The 5,747-nt window shown below is 38.1% G+C and overlaps 1 pseudogene; it reads left to right on the top strand.

Annotated features, from left to right (window-relative positions):
• The first annotated feature begins 2,065 nt into the window (after window positions 1-2,065).
• Window positions 2,066-5,382, top strand: LOC149213049 (pentatricopeptide repeat-containing protein At1g11290, chloroplastic pseudogene; annotated as a pseudogene).
• The last annotated feature ends 365 nt before the right edge of the window (window positions 5,383-5,747 follow it).

The following is a 5,747-nucleotide window of genomic DNA, read 5'->3' as shown; positions in this document are numbered from 1 at the left end:
GACCAGATGCACATCTGATGTATGCCATGTGTATCGCGGGGTAAGGAGGGGAAGCGGTGTAGTGGTATAAATTAATGTAGACTTAACCATGAATGTAACATTGCATTTGTTCTAAGTGGAGAATACATAATGTACAAGAGATTCAATAGTTGGTATGTAACATAATCCATTTGGTGGAAGAATAACTCAATATTGAGTCCAACATATTACCTTTATATCTAACCATGCCAAATCATATCAAACATGACAGAGTCTAGTGCATGATGCAGTGGCAAAATTGGTTATCGTGTAAGTCTTATAACTTGTTTTGAGAATTCTTGAGGTTATATATAACCTTGGGATGGGAGAGACTTGAACTCTTGACCTCAAGAATTCTCAAAACAAGTTATAAGACTTACACGATAACCAATTATGCCACTGCATCATGCACTAGACTCTGTCATGTTTGATATGATGCAGCATGGTTAGATATAAAGGTAATATGCTGGACTCGATATTGAGTTATTCTTCCACCAAATGGATTATGTTACATACCAACTGTTGAATCTCTTGTACATTATATATATATATATATATATATATATATATATATATAAGATGTTAAAAAGGAAAAAACAAAAGACCATGATAGTCAAACTGTCATTATATCTTATCATAATTTGAATGTGTGCTTAGAACACATACATTGAGGACATATTGTTCCATTGTGTGTGTGGGGACACACACACACACATATATGGTGTTGAGATACATTACTAGAGTAGCAGAAGTGGCCTCTGATGATCTCTTTTTTGGGATTTGTATCCTCTTTAGGACTCCCCCAATTATGGAGTGAAAGTTTTGACAATATACCTACTTATGAAATGTTTAAATGAGGGGAAAGTGATGAATCATAGCCACCATTAAGCATAACAATAGGGTTTGAGCTATGGACTTCACAATATTCAAAAAAAAAAACTTACAACATAACATTACACTCATTAAACCTATTGAAATGATGAGAGGAGGCCTCAATTTTTAGATTTCTTCAATCCATTTTTGCACCATGGAACTTGAATGTAAAATCATCACCCATGCCATTGAATGAGCTACAGAGTTTGGATAATTCTAACTGTAAAACTATGTGGTTCTTCAACAATTTATTGTGTAGTTAGTTATACACCACATGTAAGAAAGGGCATTTGGCATTTGGTTCACCAAAATGATCAAAGTGTGAGTTGATTTCTACTTTTAATGTTCAATTGGCTAGTTTTCCATGGTTTTTAAACTTATAAATTTTATTATGAGCTAATTCATGATTCATCTAATATAAAGAACTTAATGTCACAAGTAATTGAAAATGGTGCGATAACAATTCCCATCACCAACATCGATGTTAGCTAATTCTTAATCAATGAATAATCTTTGGTAATTGATCTCTAGAATGGTGAAGCATTGAAAGATGACTTAAGAACCCTTAATGCAATCCACTAGAGAAAAATGAACAGTAATTTTCTTAGGATGGTCTCCTACCAAAGTATTGAAGAGGACACCACTCTCCAAACTAACTTGGAAGCTAGTACTTGGGGAAGGAGGGAAGAATCATTCAAACCCATTCCCATAGGCTTAAAGTTGCAAGACTATTTTTGACTTGAGGAGTGAAATGACATTCTTTTCTCTCCTACCTAGTTAGAGAAATATCCAAGGGTCTTGAGAATTTTGATTAAGATGTATTTGGAAATGAATGTTGACAGACATGAGCCTCAATAACTCTTTTTATAATTTGTATGAAATTTAATCCCTATCAAATTACTACTCTAAATTTCATCCAGATAGATTGAGAGCAAAAACAACATAGAGAAGATTAATATTATCGTAAAACGAAACCCAAATTTAATTGAGCAATCCACAATCTTGATAATATGATCCCGCCACTATAGATCATTTTTAAATTCAACATTTAAAGTTGCCCCCACTTACGCTGAGCTAAGGGAAGAAGAAAAAAACAAACCCACACTTTCCATAAGTATGGAGGTTTTATTTGGATAAATATGCGTGGCACCACATAGAGGAATCCATGTCGAAGGCTCTGAGATAATTTGAAGTTTTTAGAAGTTAAACCATTGGTGAAGCCACAAAGTTAACCCCACCTCCATATTCCCAACATATCCTTATCGAGTGGTAAAGGCGTCCAGTACCACGTATATTTCTTTAGTAACAGAGAGCTGTGACTCGTGTTCTTGAATTTCTGTTATGGTTTCTCTTCTCTTCTGTCAGATTGTTCGGAGCTCGTTACTGTAAATTGTTAATACGAATTACGCTTCAAGCTATCCCCATTACACCGCTACAAAGGTGAATACACGGAACGCGTGAATCCATCGGAACCGTTCGCTCCCACTGAACGATTTGAAGAGATGAGCATGTTGGTGCAAAGAAATTAGTGTATGCCTCCTCCTCTCCTGCCTTTTCGACATGTCATTACTTTTCCTGCCATCTTCTTTATGCCTTTTCCCCTCTCCATTTCTGAATCACCCGAATCTGCAGCCTTATGATCTTTCCTTTTATTTCAACATCTCCGTTGTTGTAGCTGCATCAGTTAAACAGCGGCATAGGACTAAAGTGAAGAACACCAAACAAGTTTTGGCCTGTGCCAACCAAAATCAATTTACACAAACGATTATACCCAAAAATAAACGGAGCAACGCTGTCATATGGAGGGAGGCGATTATAAATTATGTGAAAAACGGCCTCTGGGAAAAATCGCTGAGATTGTATTATCAAATGCAACGCGCGGGCATTAAACCCGACAAGTTGGTATTTATTTATGTAATCAATTCATGCAGCAGCCTATCAGATCTACAAGCGGGCATGAAGATTCATGAAGACATCATCGCAAGGGGGTTTGAGTCGGATGTTTTTGTGGGTACTGCGCTGGCGTCAATGTATGCAAAGTGCGGGAGTTTAGACAGTGCGCGCCAAGTGTTTGAAAGAATGCCTGAACGAAATGTTGTGTCGTGGACTGCGATAATTGGTGGTTATTTACACCATGGCTACCCACATGAAGCCTTGACATTTTTCAATAAAATGCAAGTCCAGGGTATACAACCCAATGCAATCACCATAATTAATGTTATAGGTGCTTGCACTGATTTACTGGCTCTGGAGCAAGGTAAGCAGATACACGGTTATACAATAAGAAGTAGATTTGAATCCGATATTGTTGTGAGTACTGGACTTGTTGACTTGTATACCAAATGTGGGAATGTTAAAATTGCTCACAAATTGTTTGAAAGAATGTCTGAAAAAAATGTTGTGTCATGGACTGCAATAATAGCTGGTTATGCCCAGAATGACATGCCTCATGAAGCCTTGGCTATCTTCCGTGAAATGCAAGTGCAGGGTATAAAACCCAACTCATTCACCATAGGTAGTGTTCTGCCTGCTTGTGCTGATTTATTTGCTTTGGAATATGGTAAGCAGATCCACTGTTATGCGATAAGAAATGGGTTTGAATCTGAAGTGGTGGTTGGCACAGGGCTTGTGGACATGTATACTAAATGTGGGAATGTTAACATTGCCCAAAATTTGTTTGAAAGAATGCCAAAACAAAATGTTGTGTCATGGACTGCTATAATTGCTGGTTATTCTCAGAATGGTCGTCCCCATGAGGCGTTGTCGTTCCTCAATGAAATGCAAGTTCGGCGTATAAAACCCAACTCAATCACCATAGTTAGTGTTCTTCCTGCATGTGCTGATTTATTGGCTCTGGAACAAGGTAAGCAGATCCATGGATATGCAATAAGAAATGGATTTAATTCTGATGTTGTTGTGGTCAATGGGCTTATAAACATGTATGCAAAATGTGGGAATATTAACCTTGCCCACAAACTGTTTGAAAAAATGCCAGAACGAGATGTTGTGTCATGGAATGCTATTATTGCAGCTTATTCCCAGAATGGCTGTCCCCATGAAGCCCTGGCATTCTTCAGTGAAATGCAAACCCAGGGTATAAAACCCAACCCATACACCATAATCAGTGTTCTGCCTGCATGTGTAGATTTATTGGTTCTTGAGAAGGGTAAGCAGATCCACAGTTATGCGATAAGAAGAGAGTTTGTATCTCATGTTGTTGTAGTCAATGGGCTTGTAAACATTTATGCCAAATGTGGGTATGTTAACATTGCCTACAAACTATTTGAAAGAATGCCTGAACGAGATGTTGTGTCATGGAATGCAATGATTATGGCATACGGAATACATGGACATGGTGAGGATGCTCTTGCTTTATTTTCCCAAATGCAACAGACAGGCACAAAGCCAGATCATGTCACGTTCACTGCTATTTTGACTGCCTGCTGTCATGCAGGGTTAGTCGACCAGGGTTGGCAATACTTTGAGTGCATGAAATTGGATTATGGCCTTGCACCTAAGCTGGAGCATTATGCCTGCTTGGTTGACCTTCTTGGGCGTGCAGGGCATCTGGCTGAAGCTTATGACATTATAAAAAAGATGCCATTAGAGCCTGACGTAAATGTGTGGGGAGCCTTGCTTGGGGCCTGCAGAATTCACAGCAATATTGAGCTCGCAGAAGAAGCAGCAAAACACCTCTTTGAATTAGAACCAGACCATGCTGGATATTATGTATTGTTGTCAAACATCTATGCTGAGGCACACAGGTGGGAGGATGTAGTTAAGTTGAGGACAATGATGAAAGAGAGGGGAGTGAAGAAGCCACCAGGATGCAGTATTGTTGTGGTAAATAGAGAGGTTCATGCTTTTATTGCAGGAGACAGAACCCATCCTCAATCTGAAAAAATTTATGCAATGTTGGAAACCTTGTATGGGCAAATTAAGAAGGCAGGTTATGTGCCTGACACAAATCTTGTGCTGCAGGATGTGGAGGAAGAGACTAAGGAAAATATGTTATGCAGTCATAGTGAGAAGCTAGCCATTACTTTTGGGATCATTAATACAAACCCAGGCACCCCCATTCATATCATGAAGAATCTTCGTGTCTGTAATGACTGCCACAATGCCACTAAGTTCATCTCCAAGATTGTTGGGCGGGAAATTATTGTGAGAGATGGAAACCGATTCCACCATTTTAAAGATGGATTGTGTTCTTGTAGAGATTACTGGTGATGCTTGTTGAACCAAGTAAATAGATATGCTTATGCCTCAAACTAATATGTCACATACCATTCCTTTGTTAGGTAGAGTATAATATGCATGAAGAAAGTCATCTTATGACCTAAATTGGGTGAGGATTCTGATCAAATGATAAGAACAAGCCATAAAGAATATGTCTATAAACAAACACGCTAATAGGAAATTGTGTTAAAGTACATAATATATGACATGCTAGATTAAATTCTATAATATATTTAACACATGTAGCTTGGCCTGAGATTTGTGAGTTGGCTTCTCCTTTTCTAGCTAAGGCTTCTAGACTAGGGGCTCTAGTATAGCAAAAATCTATATGCCAGTAATGAGATATTGGTATTGCAAGTCTAATATGCTTGGCAAGAGCGAGACAAGAAAAGCAAACTTGCAGAAAAGCCTTAATGCCCTTGGGTTTTCATTGTATTGTTCTCAAAATATGAATTTATAATACATCAATGACCATTTTAGATCTAGATCTCGATCACACTAACAACTCATCAATGAATCATGATGAATCACAATTCATGATAATTGTATTCTCAAACTTTGTGATTGTCTAGGGACTTATTGTTTAACTCTCTTCCCCCCGAATCACAAGTTCGAAT

This window comes from Pinus tabuliformis, chromosome 1_1 (genome assembly GCF_031772625.1).
Source record: "Pinus tabuliformis cultivar Carrire ecotype Pingquan chromosome 1_1, CPIR1, whole genome shotgun sequence".
NCBI classification, from domain to species: domain Eukaryota; kingdom Viridiplantae; phylum Streptophyta; class Pinopsida; order Pinales; family Pinaceae; genus Pinus; species Pinus tabuliformis.
Note: the sequence above shows the minus strand (reverse complement) of the source record. Positions and strands in the feature narration are given on the sequence as shown.